Genomic DNA, 19,349 nt, shown 5'->3' with positions numbered 1-19,349 from the left:
CCCCGTCTTTCATTTCGGTAGGTCAGCAGGGGAAGGTGTGCCACAAGTATTGGAAATTCAGTTTCTGAACAAGAATAGCCTTCTTCTCCCCAGCTATTACTAAAAGATATGAATGGACGGGTTTTAGAACTGGCAAGATATGGGTTCAAAAAGGGAGAAGAAATTTAATTATAGCCATTATGTTCCCCTTGGTACAATCACATTCTAAGAATCCAAAATGTATTTAATACAGCTTATAATACAATGATTCAGCTACTTAGAACTCTAATAGCTAACTTAAGGTTACCACTACCAATCACAGGCAAAATTACCTAAACTACTTCCCTTTCAACTCAGAAAGGTGCTACTAATTCTTCCAGACAGAGAGGATATTATTTGGTTTCACAGTAAACTTAAAAGATCTCTTATTGTCTGACATTTTGGTGCATAGAACCCAGAGAGAAACACTACCATGATGTCTGCCATCTAGACCTTTCCTTGAACTCATAGAATGTTAGAGCTCAAAAGGACCACAGAGACCAAAGTAGCCAAAACTCCATAGGGAGAAACCCAAGCGCAAGGGAAATGTAGCATTGTGTTCATTTTATTGAATTGCTGTAGGCTTAAAAAAAAATTTCATGTTCATGAAGGGCTGAGTGTGGACACCCTCCTGCCCTCCACACAATGTTTAATAAGCATATCTAAGCAGTATTGTCATCATCACTGTAGAAAATATCTCTTTTTGTAATACTGTTGTCCCTACTGGCCATTGGATAGTACTCAAAATGTGTTTATTGACTGACTGAATGAGTGGATGAATGAATTGTTGACAGTCTTTCTGGAACAAGCATCATCAGACCAGGCAAAATTTAGTAATGAAAAAACTACTGTGCAAGGAAGAATCCAGGACTCTTGGGCTGGAATTCTTTCCAGTAGATTTGCTGGTTGTATGATCCGGCATAATTCTAAAAAGTCTCAGTGCTTTTGTTACCCTATATTTTAAATGGGAATGAAAATATCCTGCCTGCAAAAGCAGACAGCTTTTCTGGAGAATGTGTCAGGCTCTAAGACCTATGGTTTTAGGCAAAGCTGCACAAAGCAATTTTACTTGCTTTATTTATATATCCTGCTTAATTACCAAAAATATATGAGGCAGTTTATAATCCAGGTAAGCAATAAAACTTTATGACAACCAGATAAGACCTCCTAGCATAACACTTAGGGCAATGTCAGATACCTGCGTTTTCCTTGCACTTGCTATAGTAGCTCTTAGCAAGTTATACCCCTGACGTAGCTATGCAAACACAAAGAGTCACGTAGGAACCGCTGAAAACCCATGCAAGATCCGTGTTAGAATGTCAACCTAGATAAGAAATGGTAGCAAACATCATGCAGAGAATAGATTAAATGATTCCAGATAAAAAATGGTATTTTAAAAACATACACACTAAGGGAATGGTGTCAACCAGAGGCATATCAGTCTTCCAAAATGTAAATCAGAAAAAAAGACACCTACAATTTCAAAGGATTTGTCTTCATTAAAATCTTCAAAACAGAATTTCAAAGCAGCTCTTGGTTTCTTTTAAATAAGTGTTACTTCTTCCTCCTTGATATTAGTTTTTACCGTTTTTTAGATATTTATAACATAGGACAAAACAGAACTTTCTCGAATACCCATTAGCACCCTCCCTCCCCTTTTAAATTAGCTTCTGGGATCCTGGCACAGAACAGAAAGTAAATGGAATGCCTAACACTGGGGAGCCTTCTGCATGGGATTCTACTTCTCAACTTCGTCAAAGTTGCTTTCCTATTTTAGTTCCTGTCTTCCTTCTCTAGAGAACAAATGAAAAGGAACTCCAAAACTTAGAAACGATGAAGTCTCCATTTCCCACTTAAGTTGAAATTTGAGAAGTCTGATGAATGTGTCAAACTCTTGTTTTCGTAGTGAACATTCAATCTCATCCTTTAGTAAGATTATTAGGAAACAGTAAATTTAGCAGACAGGTAGGAGATAAGCATATATCCTTACTCTAGCACTTACAAGGTTTGGTCTCTAGATAGCTGAGGTTTGATTTTTTACCCCATTGTTTAGCAGCATTTTATGATTTTGTATCTCTCCCTTGCTGTCACCACTGGCAGCTATTACAGTCAAATGTTGACAAACCTCCATCTCTGTGCGTCCTAGTATTTGCTACCTCAAACTTGGAAAACAGATCACTTGCTTGCTCTAATTGTGTTTGCAAAGAGTAAACAGGATCTCAGGAAAAACCTGAGGGGTTTTCTAATGAGAACATTTGTCAGCTTTAGGGCCTGGCATCCATGAATATCCATTTGGTTGCTTCTTTTGGTTGGCATTTTAAACCTAATTCTTTCTCTCTGGTTATGTCATGAATAAACAAGGCTACCTGGTCATGCATAGAGGAAATCCTATTATGTGTTCATAATTCGGTAGTACATGGCTCATCAAGACTGAAAAGTATGAAACTGAGTTAGATTTTGATCCCACTTCTAAATGATTTTTAGAGAAGATAAAACAAGTCAAAATGGATGTTTTACAGAATAAAGACAGGGTAATTGGAAAAATCACAGCTTCATTATCTGTATTGTAAATTACTCCTATGCATTTCACAGACTTTCAAACTCATACAAATATTTTAAATTACTCTTTAAATCAGCACCAAAACAAATGACTCAGAAGCAAGATGAAGGAATAGATATGACATACTTTTTCCCTTTCCAGCTGTAGTAAAAGCAAAAACAATAAGAGGGATCTTTGAATAGTCTGGCTGAACAGATTGTTTGTTTTCTGTCTACTGTATGTTAAGTAAACACTGATGGAAAAACCTTCAATGATCATTTTCCCCAACATATTTGGCTATAGTCATTAATCACACAGCTCATGGAAACACTAAACGCACCTCTTGATTCCCATTGGAATATAAGAAGAGGAAGCTTTGAAAACACATATCTGTAAATACAATTGATCTTAACACATTCTTAAGATATTTTATTTGATCTTAATAGCAGATAAACTATTATAATAGAAAGTTCTTCATTGTTTTTCCAATAAACATTATTAGGAAACCCCACAGTGTTCAGTTAATCTGAAAGTAGAACAGGAAATTCATGTGTATCCTCATATTATACTTTGCAAACCTTGCAGGTCTCTCTGCTGTCATCATATACTATAATATAACATAAAAGTTAAAGGGAAGAAAGCTGTGCTTGGAAGGGTATGTTTCTGTATTATACTAATGATTTTATTAAAATACCTTGCATTTAACTAACAGTTATTTGCTGAAAACATCTGAACATTTTTTGAGTTTTACATACAAAGCACACATGTAATACATGTGAAACCACCAAAAAGCAACTTCATAAATTGATATGCATCTTATGTCATTAGGATCCATCTTTACTGCACCTTTTGACAAACAGTTTGACCTGCACTTTTCAAGTGAAGCAAATCACTACTGTAAATCCTCTGGAACATTCAGAGTGTTCACTGAAAGCAGATTGGCTGGATAGATGCATCTGAGACTAGATGAAAATATTTGGCTAAGATAGACTGCCATATGTCTTTGCATCTCAATTCACTGCAGAACCAAAGATAAAATTCTATAGAAAATAGCTATATCCTTAGGTATGTCGATAAACTGGACTACCCCAGCTTTGAGGTTTTAACTGGCAGCATTACAGACTAAGGTAGCTACAGAAGATAAAGCTTACAGAATGCTTGGTCCAGAGATACTAAGGAGTTGAATGGGATCTAGACACCCTATTTTATTAAAGCTCTGAGGAAGACTTTTGTGTCTCCTAGGTTGAAGTTTGCCTCATATTCTATTCCCACCATAGGTGCTGATATGGCTTGACTGTATCCCTACCCAAATCTCATCTTGAATTCCCATGTGTTGTGGGAGGGTCTGAGTGGGAGATCATTGAATCATGGGGGCAGGTCTTTCCCGTGCTGTTCTAGTGAGAGTGAATAAGTCTCACGAGATCTGATGGTTCTGTAAGGGGAGTTTCCCTGCACAACCTCTCTCTGCCTGCTGCCCGCCACGTAAGATGTGATTTGCTCCTCCTCGCCTTCCCCCATGATTGTGAGACCTCCTCAACCACATGGAACTGTAAGCCCATTAAACCCCCCTTTCCTGTATAAATTACCCCGTTTCAGGTATGTCTTTATTAGCATGGTGAAAATGGACTAATACAGGTGCCTTAGGTCACATTTCCATCATCTTTTGTCTCCTGGCTTCCTAGCCTGTTTGTTTATTTGTTTGTTTTAGAGACAGAGTCTTGCTCTGTCACCTGGGCTTTAAGTGCAATGGGCATGATCATAGCTCACTATAGCCTCAAATCCCTGGGCTCAAGTGATCTTCCCACCTCAGCCTCCTGAGTAGCTAGAATTACAGGTGCACACCACCATGCCCAGCTAATTTTTAATTTTATTTTTTGTAGAGATGGGGTCTTGCTTTGTAGCCCAGGTTGGCCTCAAACCCCTGGCCTTGAGTGATTCCTCAGCCTCAACCTTCCAAAAATGCTGTGATTACAAGCATGGGCCTCCATGCCTGGTTAATTTTTAATTTTATTTTTTGTAGAGATGGGGGGTCTCATTTTGTTGCCCAGGCTGGTCTTAAACTCTTGGCCCCAAGCAATTCTCCCACCTTGGCCTCCCAAAGTGCTGGGATTATAGAAGTGAACCACCATGCCCAGCTCTATCTAGTGTTATGTTGTCAAATTCTTCCTTTTCCAATCTTTTCTCCACTTGCTACTGGAGGCACCTTTCAAATTTTCACTTCACTTTTCTGACAAGCCTTGAGTGACTCCTTATATCCACTCAACTACAAGACACTCCATCCTCTTGTTCCAGCTACTTTCCTATCTCCTCCTTCTCCCCATCATGCCTATGCTCCCACCACACAGAATTTAATAATCTCTTTACCTACAATGAATATAGTTACTGTTGCATGGATGAAAGCCTTTATCTTACCCCAGGACTTTGGGAAAACTGATAACTCCTTCAAGATTCAGCTCAATATTGTCTATTTAAATGAACTTCCCTTGACTCCCCCAGGCTGAGTTAATTGAGTTTTCTTCTATAATTCAGTAACTCCTTTGCCTGACTCCTTCAACACTCTTATGTCTACCACCACTGGAATGTGAGACTGTGCAGAGGAGAGTTAACACAGCAGGCATGAGACTGCTATCCTTAGAAAAGTGCTATTTGCAAGGCTGGCCCATGGCTGGCATCTGGAAATTTAGATTTAGGGAGGGTTCCCATCATTCCGTAACTGCTAAAACTGGCTCACAGTGCCTAAACTGGGCAAACAATAGGATTTATGCTGAACACCTTTTTCCTTCTGGGAGTCTGGAATTCTGCTACAGGCTAGACAAAAGGTAGTTTATATGACCAGCCCACAGTAAGACCTTGGGACTGAATTTTTAATGAACTTCTGGGATAGATAAGATTTCACACTGTGAACGTGTTATAACAGTTCATTGCTGAAAACTTAAAATGCATACCGTGTGTGTGGAAAGGACTCTTGGAAATGTGGCCCTGGTTTCCCTGGACATTGATTGCCCCATGTGCCTTTTCCCTGTACCAATTTTGCTTTGTCTCCTTTTGCTGTAATGAATCATAACCACGAGCATGACTATAACGATGAGTCTTGTGAATCCCAACAGCAAATCTCCAAAGCTGGGGTAGTTTTGGGGACCACTGATACAGAGATGTCTCAAAATAGAGACTCTAGCTTATTTATATTTTTTGTCCCATCAATACAAGCATGGACATTAGTATATAATAGGTATCTAAAGTTGTTTAATAAAAATTCAATGAGGCCTAGTGCAGTGGGTTACGCCTGTAATCCCAGCACTTTGGGAGCCGAGGTGGGTGGATCACCTGAGGTCAGGAGTTCAAGATCAGGCTGGCTAACATGGTGAAACCCTGTCTCTACTAAAAATACAAAAAAATTAGCCGGGCATAGTAGCACATGCCTGTAATCCCAGTTACTTGGGAGACTGAGGCAGGAGAATTACTCGAACATGGGAGGCGGAGGTTGCAGTGAGCCGAGGTCATGCCATTGCATTCCAGCCTGGGTAACAGAGTGAGACTGTCTCAAAAAAACAAACAAAAAAAATCAACAAATGAATGATTAACCAGGTTAACAGTTGATCTGAGATGGTGTCTTAAAAGTTTATGTATGAAACCTCTTGTCTAACTTATTAAGATTTTAGACTGAGTGCAGTGGCCTATGCCTTTAATCCCAGCACTTTGGGAGGTTGAAGCAAGCAGACTGCTTGAGACCAGGAGATGGAGACCTGCCTGGGTAACACAGCAAAACCCCATCTCCACTATAACTGCAAAATTTAGTAAATTTTGGTGAAAAACATTTGGGTATGGTGGTGTGTGCCTGCAGTTCCAGCTACTTGGGAGGCTGAGGTTGGGGGATCGCTTGAGCCCAGAAGGCCAAGGCTGCAGTGAGCTGTGATGGCACTACTGCATTCCAACCTTCCAGCCTGGGTGACAGCAAGAAGTGGTCTCAAAAAAAAAGAAAAAAAAAAAGAATGTAATCATGTTTCCGAGTAGTCAGAGAAAATGGTAGAAAAAAAAAAGAATACAATGGGAAACAACCTATCAAAGCTTCTAGTTAACCAAGAGGATCTTAACCCCACAATAGCTCACTGGCCAGCTGGGTCATGTTTAGCTTCACTTATGATTGCAGTTCATCATCTCTGTTCTTTGTGGTTAATGAAATCAGTAAGAAATACAACACATGTCTTTGGAGAATGTGGGCATGGCCCGGTGAGATTGAAGGCTATGAACTAGATGAAAAAAAGAACAATTTTAAGTTAAAACTAGAAAATGAGCAGAGAATGACCCTGGAAGTTCGAGGCATAAGGGTTCAATCTCAGAGGCAGCAGATAATTAGAACCATGCAGGCCTATGACCAAGATGGAAGTGCCCTGCCCATTCCCCATTCTCTGTCCTTACCCTTCTCTGACTTTGAAGTGATTGCAGGAATTTGGACCATTGTAGGGTGTTGTTTTGGTGAAAAACATTTGGCAATTTAAACACATATATATATAACGAAACAGAATGGGAAAATCCAATTAAGCAGGCACTCAATCCAAAATACACACTTGGCCAGGCACTGTGGCTCACGCCTGTAATCTCAGCACTTTGGGAGGCCGAGGTGGGTGGATCACCTGAGGTCAGGAGTTCGAGACCAGCCTGGGAACATGGTGAAAGCCAGTCTCTATTAAAATACGAAACTTAGTCGGGTGAGGTGGCATGTGTCTGTAATCCCAGCTACTTGGGAGGCTGAGGCAGGAGAATCCCTTGAACCCGGGAGGCAGAGGTTGCAGTGAGCTGAGATCGCATCACCACACTCCAGTCATGGATACAGAGTGAGATTCCATTTCACAAATAAATAAATAAATAAATAAATAAAACAAAAATATACACTTAACTAATTTACACTTTTAAATTGTAATGGTTTATGATTTTACTATTACATAAAAGAGTAAAGAGACATTGTAATTTTATTTGTAATGATTATATATTATCCTATGGAAAATAAAAAGCATGCCAAGCCTAATGAGCCATCATTAATAAAATTTAAGACAACTTTAAGGTATTGCTACATCTTTACTAAAGTATTAAAAATAAATAGAATAAAACTGTATTAATGGTTATAAAACAAAGGTATTTTACACATTGCTTCTGATGATAGGTTAATAATGATAACAACAACCCTCATTTAGGGTTACTAATTGGCTTGGGCGTGGCATGAATTATTATCCCATTTTACATATGAGGGAATTGACGTATGAGAGAAGTACAGTGATGGTTCTGGGAGGCAGCCAGAGCCGAGTCGTGAGGCTGGGTCTTCATTCCTGTCTAATCTGCCTCTGATTAATCACTCAGAGGATCAGTTTAGCAATCTGTCACAAAGCCTAGTGATATAACGCAAGAAAACAATCAAAGGAGAAAAAATAATCTAGGCCAAGTGTGCTATTTAAAACAGCAAAAATCTGTAAACAATTCAGCATGGAAAAGCAAATAAGAAATAGGATATCCCATCATGTTGACTCTGTTAATAGAAGGAAATGAAATGTTGTTAAGATAAAAACAGAGCAGAAAGTAATAGCACAGTAATATTGGTTATTGTTTCCTATTATATATTGAAATACTTAAGAAGTACTTTAAAACAATTAATCTTTGCATTAATTGAGGGTTTTCTATTAACTATCTAGTAGGAATTTAAAAGAAAAATTCAAGACGATTTTAGCATTTGTTATACTGTGATGATGATAACCTCTTATCTTATAATAAAAGGAAAATGATCAAAGAACTCAGAGTGTCCACTGAATTTTCATATAAAATCTGTGTGATTTATTTAATGAATAGGCTTCTTTCCACAGGAGCCACAATCCACAGATAACCTATGAATAGAAAAAGAGCATTTAATTAAATCTGAAAATCTATTTTATAATAAGATTCTTGTGATTTTTCACAAAGAACATTGCATCGTAAACCCAGAAACCACATAAAATGTTTAGGATGTAACCTCCCACCGTTGGTAAAATGAGAGGGTGCAGCTTTATAGCCACATGGTCCTTCCCACCTATAAAAAGTCTCCTATTCTACAGTTTAGCTAAGTATCTTGTTTGTGTACTTTAGGCTATTTGGGGTCATATATTAAATATTCTACATTCATTTTCAAGTTTTCTATTTGTGAAATTCATGTATTATGGTAATACATGATATTATGGTGCATGATAATAATTTGTGAAAATTCATGTATCAACAATTAACTAAAACCTCCTGGTAAAACACTTTCACACTGCTATTCATCTTTAGTCATCTCAAACTGCTCTTGTTTCCTATATTGGGCTAATTTTATAATGAGGGCTCCGAACTAACAGCTAAGTCACATGAAAAGTTTGAGTCCGCCAACCAGGGGAGACGGAAAATTCTGTAAACAAGGACCAATCATGGCCAACAGCCTCACTATGGAAAATATGAAATGACTGCGCAGAAGAGGCCAGATGTAATCAATTGTCTTAATGGTTCCCAGTGTGAGGGATGATCTGCAAATGTCTAGGGCCCAAATCACTGAGGGCCTTCTGTTAAATCCAGGCTTCCAGACGTCTGATAGACTCAATCTCATTCCATATTGTCATAACCCTATATTCAGTTTGTGGGATCGGAATCCGTAATGGTGCAACGTTGTGCCCAGACTGACTTACTCAATGACCACAGACAACAGCCAATAGATGTACCTCTGTCTGATTATGTTTTATAAATTGCATATGATTTAAATCAGATAAATCATACCATTATCATCAACTTACCCAGTTCCCATTCTGATTAATTCAAGCTAGTATTAGGGGTGAAATATTTTGATATGAAAATCTTGTTTCTCTAGGTAAATATATGATTTTGAGTTAAAAAAATCACTTTTCATTTAGCCTCTTTCCTCAAAATGGTAGAACTTTAAGCCAAAAAAAAAAAAAAAAAGGGAAAATGATGAGAAATAGAAATTTCAACATCAGTATAAATTTAACAAATATTGGATATTCACAAACTGAATCATACTTTTTTTTTTTGAGACAGAGTTTCAATCTTGTTGCCCAGGCTAGAGTGCAATGGCAACAAATATTGGATATTCACAAACTGAATCATACTTTTTTTTTTGAGACAGAGTTTCAATCTTGTTGCCCAGGCTAGAGTGAAATGGCACGATCTCAGCTCACTGCAACCCCCGCCTCCCAGGTTCAAGCAGTTCTCCTACCTCAGCCTCCCAAGTAGCTGGGATTACAGGCATGTGCTACCACGCCCGACTAATTTTGTATTTTTAGTGGAGTCGGGGTTTCTCCATGTTGCTCAGGCTGGTCTCGAACTCCCGACCTCAGGTGATCCGCTGGCCTCAGCCTCCCAAAGTACTGGGATTACAGGCATGAGCCCCTGTGCACAGCCTGAATCATACTTTAAATACTATTTCACTCCACTGAATTTAGCAAGATTTTTTTCACTTTTTTGGGAATAAAACATTTAAATTTGGATATCAACTACTATTCATCCAACTAGCAGTTTTGAAATAAGTACCCAAGAATTTCTAAAATGCTATGAATGTCTGAATCCTGACATTACTTTCCTAAATAACTTTCCCTAATTAAATTTCACGATTGCATATATTTACACTGATTATATAATTTAACTAACATTGTAAATAATCCATAATCAACAAAACTACATTAAAAAAAGAAATCGAGACAGTAAAAACTGTACTAAAATTAGATTTCCAGTTTTGTGATATATTCCTTAAACATACACACAACTAGTTAAGAATTAAGCACTAAAATGAGATAGAAACTCACATTTCAGAAGTAATCTATCAACACCTGTAGATTAGTTGTGCTCTGACACTTTTAGAATCCAATGGCTTCTCTTTCTCTTATTTTTGAATTAAATTTTTATAAAAGGTTTTTATAACTCACAAAAGCAAATTCTAGATAAAGTAGAAGACTCTCTGCTTTAAGTAGTTGTTAAAATATATATTTAGAATAAATTCCTTCTAAGGATGTGGCCTACTTTAGTGTAAGACTAAGAAAAATACCTGAATTTCATAAAATAATTGAAAAACAATGTCTTTCATATAGGACAACAAGTTCTTGCCAGGATTTTGCTAAAAATTATGTTTGATAGATAGCCACCAATGCTCAGGACAAAGTAATAAGAGAGAAATCATGTTCTTTATTTTATAAATAAGCAACACCTGAAGAATATGGACTTAACATGGTGCAGTTCAAAAAGTCATTAAATGATGAATTTCATTGTATAAATAAAAAAATTCCTTACAGTAAATTAAGCATGACCTCATTCTAATTAAAAACGTTGGCCAGGTGTGGTGGCTCACACCTGTAATCCCAGCACTTTGGGAGACAGAGTCGGGAGGATCACAAAGTCAGGAGTTTGAGACCAGCCTGGCCAACATGGCGAAACCTCGTCTCTACTAAAAATACAAAAATTATCCGGGCGTGGTGGCGAATGCCTGTAATCACAGCTACTTGGGAGGCTGAGGCAGGAGAATTGCTTAAACCCGGGGGATGGAGGTTGCAGTGAGCCAAGATCATATCACTGCACCCCAACCTGAATGACAGAGCAAGACTCCATCTCAAAAAAAAAAAAAAAAATTCACATAAGTAAATAACTTGAAGGGCTTTAAAAATTATTAAATTAAAATACTTTTTAAAAAATATAAAAAACAAATCATTAAATAAGAAAACAATTAAAATATTATTCTGTCCTGGGTGCAGGGCTCAGAGTTATCACCTTAATGAATATCCTTCCAGAATATTTCTCTTCAAGCCTGCACATGTCTTCAAACATACAAGTGTGCATGTGTGTACATATGTGTGTGTTCATATATGCATATAACTTGATTTCAGCATTACATAATAAATATATTTCCATGTTATTGACTGTATATAATATTTAATGGACAATTTGTGCCTACCACAAACTATTCCTGAATAGTTAAAATTTTAATTTGATACTAGAGGCTATATTTTTGTGAACAACTGCAATTCTTTGCTCAGAAACAATTTCTGAGTAGAAACTGTGCACTAATGCTCTCAGCCTGTATCAGTTTACACACTCAGCAGCAGGACATGATAGCATATCATGTTTTATAGGGCAAGTTCCAAAACATACGTTACAAACTTTTGCTTTTAAAAAAACATTTACCTTTTGTTAAGCATCTCCCAGATATTTTCTTCTTACTCAGGCTAAACCACAGAAAACTGGATTTGTATTGTTAGCCACCTAACTACGACATTATGCCAGACGCGGTGGCTCATGCCTGTAATCCCAGCATTTTGGGAGGCTGAGCCTGGTGGATCACCTGAGGTCAGAAGTTTGAGACCAGCCACACTGGGCAACATGGTGAAACTCCATCTCTACTAAAAATACAAAATTTAGCCAGGCATGGTGGCAGACACCTGTAAACCCAGCTACTGGGGAGGCTGAGGCAAGAGAATCGCCTGAACCCAGGAGGCAGAGGTTGCACTGAGCCGAGATGGCGCCATTGCACTCCAGCCTGAGCAACAGAGTGAGACTCCATCTCAAAAAAAAAAAGCGGCATTATTAACTTAATCCTAATTTGAAATTTTGCCAATGTAAACATTTTAGACCTTATCAAATGATGGAAAAATCTTGACCAGAAAATAACAATACTGAAAGCACTACAACATTTGATTTTGTCCACTGTACAGTGAGAATATTAATGTTTCATCTTTGACAAACTATACAATTTTGGAGATAATATCATATACTAAATACTTCCTTTTTAATATGTCTATGGTATGGGTTGAAGAATGCTAGTCCTTGAATCCAGTATTAAGTAAATATTTAGTTTTGAAACTGGAGACCTAATCTTAAATATTATCTATTTTCAGTCTCTTCTCACAAATTAGAGATAGTGATATTAAGAGGATTATTTGATTTTGAGAGTGAAGGTTAGATATAATTTCTCTAACCTACAAATGGTTAAGGAAAAGAAAAGTATGAACTATAGCACAAAAAAATAGTAGGAAGTTGTCAGTTAACCCAAGAGACGTTCCCTATTTTGAAATATTATTAGAATATCTTAATCTTTCCTGGAAGTTACACATATCAGGTATTTTCCAATTCTATATTTCCTTAGTTATCAGTTAGGCTTGCAAAGGCTTTCAAAATCATCGAGCTTCTAAAATTCTAATAAAAGGATAGTAAGCTCATGTGACATTACCCCAACAATGGTGATTATGTAAATGATGAACCTCCAGCCAAACCAAGGACAAAAAGCACTACATTTATTCATCACTAACAAAGGCTGGGAGAAGAAAAAGTGTAATTACTTGGTGGTAAGAGTCTAAATTTTAAACAAGATAGGGTACGGGAAAGGGAATAGGGTATGAAATGTAAGTTATATCTAAAAGGGAAGTTAAATTATGAACTTTTCCTGTCTTTTCTGTTAATAAAAATGTAAAATAAAAACAAATAACATCGGCTGGGTGCAGTGGCTCACGCCTGTAATCCCAGCACTTTGTGAGGCCGAGGCGGGTGGATCACGAGGTCAGGAGATCAAGACCATCCTGGCTAACACGGTGAAACCCTGTCTCTACTAAAAATGCAAAAAATTAGCCGAGTGTGGTGGCGGGCACCTGTAGTCCCAGCAACTCGGGAGGCTGAGGCAGGAGAATAGTGAGAACCCGGGAGGCAGAGCTTGCAGTGAGCAGAGATTGTGCCGCTGCACTCCACCCTGGGTGATAGAGTGAGATTCCATCTCGGAAAAAAATAAAATAAAATGACATCAACACTCAAAGAATCAACCTAGAGTAAAAAAAGGATGGCATGTGTACCTTAATATTTAAATTTCAATCCATTTACATCCAGATTTGCATGCATGACACTCTGGACTAAAGAAAGGGTATTAAGTTGGTACAAAAATATGTTCCGGGACAGCGGGATGCACGTGACCATGAAAATCTAGACAAACTTTTAACGAACTAGGAAAACGAAAAAAGAAAGCGACATTGTTTAGGTGTAGGCATTTAGAATGGTGGCAAAGTTGCATAATCATAATTCAGGTTTTGGTTAAAGCGGAGGGAACCTCTTTGGAAATAAGCTGGTCGAATATGTGGTTATTCTGTGAAGGCATCAACTGCTCCACGCCTGGGGCAGGGGTCATCGCTCTAGGTTCTCCAGCCGAATGGGATTAACCTCACTTGTCTTTTCACCCAACGCCGAAACATGGGTAATGGCTTTGCTCCATTTATATTTCAAGTAATATAAACAATAATGGGGCCGGGCGCGGTGGCTCAAGCCTGTAATCCCAGCACTTTGGGAGGCCGAGACGGGCGGATCACGAGGTCAGGAGATCGAGACCATCCTGGCTAACACGGTGAAACCCCGTCTCTACTAAAAAATACAAAAAACTAGCTGGGCGAGGTGGCGGGCGCCTGTAGTCCCAGCTACTCGGGAGGCTGAGGCGAGAGAATGGCGTAAACCCGGGAGGCGGAGCTTGCAGTGAGCTGAGAACTGGCCACTGCACTCCAGCCTGGGCGACAGAGCGAGACTCCGTCTCAAAAAAAAAAAAAAAACAATAATGGTAGTACTTGAGAAAATTGAGAAAGGGAGATATCAGTGAAACATACATCTCCCTTTCTCAATTAAATAAATATCCCACAACCACTTCCCACTTCAAACATCTGTGATCACTAGCCTTGAGCACTTCCAGTGGTCATGCACAGAAATCACTATTTGCCTTGAACTCCAGTCCCACTCAGAAGTAATAATCCTGCATCTCTTCTAGAATAAATTAATGCACAATAACATGTTCCCATTCTACAAAGATAATTTTCTTTCGCATTTCCCCAGAGGAAAAGCAAAATGCTCTGAGACAAATTTTCAAGTATGTTACTTATAAGGAACGGCGTGTGGATAAAGAGAGGAAAAGACATCACCATGTTCTCACTTTAACTTTACATAATGTCTCACAACTCCCAACACACTGTTCTGGAGTGAAGTGTTTTAACCTGCCTTTTGTTATGAATTACTTGGCTGGGTAACAGACAGGCAGCCTGGGATCATTTCTTTTTTCTTTTTTTTTTTTTAAGCATCAACATCTTTCAATGCTAATTGGAATGCTGAGAGAATGTTTTGTTCCATTCCCATTTATCAGTTGAATACTTCATGAAGTTTAATTAAAATTAAGTCAAAAATATTCTGTGTTTGTATAAACCTTAAATTTGTTAACCTGTTATTGGATTTTCAAAAATACCTGTTTAGAAAACTGATTTAATTTTCTATTTATATGTAAATTCCAGTTTCTAAGCTTGGATTCAGGTCTTTTCTGAGAATGCTAATCCTAACTCGACTGTATTTAAACTCATTGTAAATACACTTAGAAAGACCTCTCACTAGTTCATAATACGTTTATCAATCACTGACATTTAAAATGTTTCAGAGTGCTCTGCAAAATGCCTAAGTTCCTGTTTGTGAAAAAAAAAAGTGCTTTCTCCTCAATTTGATGTAAATCTGTTCATTCATTCATTCATTTCTTCTTAATCAAATCATGCCAGCTTCAAATTTTCCAAAGGCTTCCCAGTGGTTTGCAGAAGCCCCAGCCAAAACATGGCACCAGCAAGAATCAGTCTTCTACTGGAGGACTGGAAGGAGGACCAGTGTGTCTGGAGTGGAGGAAGCACAGGCAAAGTGGTCTGAGACAAGGAGGGAAGGTGAGAAGGAACTGTATCCCCCACGGCCTTGCACAATGCAATGAAGTTGGATTTTACTTTAGGGAGTTGGAAAGTCATTGGAAGGGTTTTAGGAAGAAAAGGCTTGATCCAACACATGACTTAACATGATCACCTCTGCTGTTATTGACTTCAAAATACATTGCTTGAGTATATGTTTTCACCACCTTAGGTACACTTGATAAAAGCAAACAATGCTTTTATTCTGAAGATATCCGGCTATCACGCATAAAGTCAGTCAGGGATTGACTAATTTGATGAGTTATTTGTTAGCATAAAGAGAGGACTCAGAGAAGAAAAGTAAGTACATAATTAGGCTGACAGGTGAGTAACAATTTTAATGTCTAGGATTGTTAATTCTCCATTTCATGGATTTAACAAGACATATGAAATACTTGACTGAGTTTTCCACATCATGAGCAACTTCTCTAAGTGGAAATAAGAAAACAATTGATCACTACTATAATCCACTACAATAATCTCTACTATAGAAAAAGTGGATTTAAACTTCATGTAACAAGGTGTGGCATGGAAGAGCAAAAATAACCTGATTTGTTCTATCCCCATTTTTCTCTGTTTAATATTCCAACAGGTAGAAAGGACAGCAAATTAATTTTAACAAATAATATCAAAGACAGGAGAAGGGGAGGAGACAACCTAAAATTTATGGTGGCTTATTGTCCATAAACAGAGACTGGGTTTGAGGTCCATATCTTACCGGAAACCTGACCAAAGCATCTCAGTTTGCAATGTATGTATTGCCCTGATAATGTAGGAATGCAAAGAGTAATGAAATTGGTTTCCTAAACAGAAAATAAGCCTTCACAGCTGTAGAAGATGCTCAAGAAATCTTTGTTGAATGAATGAACAAACAACATTTCAAGAAGAAAACAAAAATACAATTTCCTTTTACGAGAGTAAGAATTAAAGAAAAAATTAAGGATAGCTGTTATACAACCTACACATTGAATATCAATACAATCTCTATATTCTTCCTATCATTGATAATAAAAGTACACATAAACTAGTTTCTCAAATTTTAGAATGCACTAAAATCACAAATGGTGTTCCTGAAGATTCCTCAAACCTATACCCTTCAAAGACCCCAGGGGATACTGAAGCAGATAGATCAGAGAACTACACTTGGGGAAACATCGCTGTCAGTAAAACACCGAAGAATTCTATTTCTCCTGTGTCTCTGAAGTTCAAGGTCATAAATGTATACTTTGAAGGCATCAGCCAAAATTTTATGTGGAATATGAGTGCATATATAAGATTATCTATACATATTGGTTTTGATTTTATTTTAAAAATGAAAAGACTTGTTCAAGTATTTGCAACTTCTTTTATTAACTCCTTAGCGGCATACACCTCTTTGAAAAGTGCTTTCTTACTATCGACTTTATTTTTCACAACAGCTCTTGAATTGTGTAAGGCAGTGTCATGGCTCCAATTTCATAGAATAAATTCAACTGCAGGTGGGTAACGTGCCCTGTCTGAGGTCCCACCATCAGCCATGCACAGAAATCACTATTTTCCTTGAACTCTAGTCCCACTCAAAAGTAATAATCTTGCATCCCTTCTAGAATAAATTAATGCACAATTAACATGTTTCTACCCTACACATAAAATTTTCTTTTACATTTCCCCAGAGGAAAAGCAAAATGCTCTGAGACAAATTTTCAAGTGTACTGTTTATAGAAAATGGCATGCGAATAAAGAAAGGAAAAGACATCACCATGCCTCACTTTACACGTCTCACATCTCAGGCTGACACCCGAGCCTGGGTCTTCAGACCACAGGTCCAGTTTCAGCTCCCACACGAAGTCCACCTGGGATGTTCAGTGTCATTATCCTGCCTATTCCTCCCCTGCTTTCACTAGGACACACCTGTCCCAACACCAGACCTTTTGCTGGAGTGGCCGTCCAGAAATGGGGAACCCTGAGATAGGGGTACACGATGGCAGTGAGGCATACAGGGGACCTGAATTCTTTCTGGAGCTTGAATTATACCCATATAGGAAATAAATATGTGAAACTCAAAGTGGTAGCTTCTGCTTTTTCTTGCCTGACACTTTGACAACCTGTGGGAATACGTCATCATATGGAAAACTGCTGGACCAAGTCTCAGTAACACATTTAAACTGATGTATCACCCTCTAGTTTGGGCCTGCCTTTTATATTGTAAATATCAGGATTAATTATTGGAGTGATGAGCTGGGCAGGCCAGGTACTACGGAAAATCTGGGAAAAGCTCCCACATGCCCAGGATTCACCTGAGGGAAGGTGAGGGACTATTAAGAGTTAAAATGCAGATCTGACTCGGGAGGTCCAAGGTGGGCCCGGAGTCCTGCACTTCTGACAAGCCTCCTGGTGTTGCTGCTGCCGCCCCTGGTCCATGGACCATTTTTTGAGCAGCAAGGTTATAGGAGGGACCTATTAAACCTGGGATTCCAGAAAATAACAGGAACAAAAGAAGAACCCGGATAGAGGAGGGAGGCAAAAGGAAATAAAGCTACATACATATTCTTATCTCACTGGGGCGTTAGTTTCCTTGGAGTTACCTAAAATTACTAAGTAAGAGCAGCTATTACATCAGAAGACTTAATGTCTTCACCCCCTCAGCAGTACATTGTTCTAGTCCAGCGGATAATTCCTCCTGCTGACTTTGACTTCCAAAAAAGTTAACTAGGCATTTATCCTCTAAGAACAAAACAAACAACACAGAACCTTAGGAAGCCACACTATCAATGTAAGAACGCTTAGAGAATTAAAGAAAAATGTTTCTTTCCTTTCTTTTTGTTTTTCACAAGATAAACAGTATGTCTTCTTTCCCAGTTTGGCTGGATTAATGTAGAAGAAGGAATAAATTTTAAAATAGAATTCGCCAATTACTCACTGCAGACCTGATTGCTATCAAATCTACTACCGATAATTAGAAGTATCAAGTGATTCGCTCAGTAAATACTAAAGATTTAGAATTTTCTCTTTAGTGATTAAGTGGAGGTTACCTACAGAGAGATGGGGCTTAGAAGAGGATTTATATCATCAAATGTGATATAAGTAATTTTAGATTAAAAACAGTCTAAAGAACACACAAATGGTGTAAAAAGTATGTTAACATTGAAAATAGATGATTCTTTGGAGACTACCACAAAGCACTAAAAAGAAATTTTAAAAATAATATATCTAAATTTTAGCAGATTTACTGCTTACAGAAATAAATGGACTTTCAGATCTACTGTTCTTTGTTCAATAAAGAGGCAACTGCATAATGAATGATTCAATGTCCCCTCGTAATATGAATGACCACCTGTGAAGAATGAAGGTGATTTAGTTTATTTCCTTATAATCCTATATTGTATATCCACCAAAACTAATACATAAGGTGATTTTTACAGGTCATTTCTTTTTAAAGATATAAAGGCATGTTTTATGCTGGGTAGATGCTAGATGCTGAGTAGAGATCTCAAAAAAGAACAACGAAAGAGCTTACTGTTGCTGCTGTTATCCATCAAAAATTTAGCTAGTGAGCATGTTTTCTATTTTAAAATGAAGTAACAGTCATATCACCTACGAATCCTATATAAAAACATGTATGTTAATTAACTTTACTGTCCTAACATTGAATTGAAGAAACCAAATTAGATTGTTAATACTATTGCTGGCATTTCTGGATTAGGCTGCAAAGAGCAGTCTGTTCCACACCTGAAATAAACCCGGGAGTCTATGATATCCTAGAAGAAAGATTGTGAAGGTGTTTGAAGCAGGATACTGCAATAGTAGACTTGCAAATAGACAAAGACTTACAGAACGGGGGGACGGTTCTGAATGTGCCTACCACCAATCAGTCACACGGGACCATTCAGGGACCCCAGGATTAAAATTAGACATGTGACATGCTGTCATTTCTTCCTCAAGGAAAAATATTCTGAAATATTATTTCAAATGACTCCTTCATTGTCGTAAGATTTTACAAAAATTCAGTTTTAGAAAAAGGAATGCATTTACTCTTTGGGGAAAGTTTCTTGTCGTTTGTACCAAAATGTAGAATTGCAGCAATC

At 37.9% G+C, this 19,349-nt stretch overlaps 1 protein-coding gene across 1 annotated transcript in view; it reads right to left on the bottom strand.

Annotated features, from left to right (window-relative positions):
* PLXDC2 (plexin domain containing 2) overlaps positions 1 to 19,349 on the bottom strand; it is a 465,187-nt gene that overhangs the window by 277,003 nt on the left and 168,835 nt on the right.

This window comes from Trachypithecus francoisi, unplaced genomic scaffold, assembly GCF_009764315.1.
Source record: "Trachypithecus francoisi isolate TF-2019V2 unplaced genomic scaffold, Tfra_2.0 Lachesis_group9, whole genome shotgun sequence".
In the NCBI taxonomy this organism is placed as follows: Eukaryota; Metazoa; Chordata; class Mammalia; order Primates; family Cercopithecidae; genus Trachypithecus; species Trachypithecus francoisi.
The sequence above is the reverse complement of the archived record's forward strand: the minus strand, read 5'-3'. Positions and strand labels throughout refer to the sequence as shown.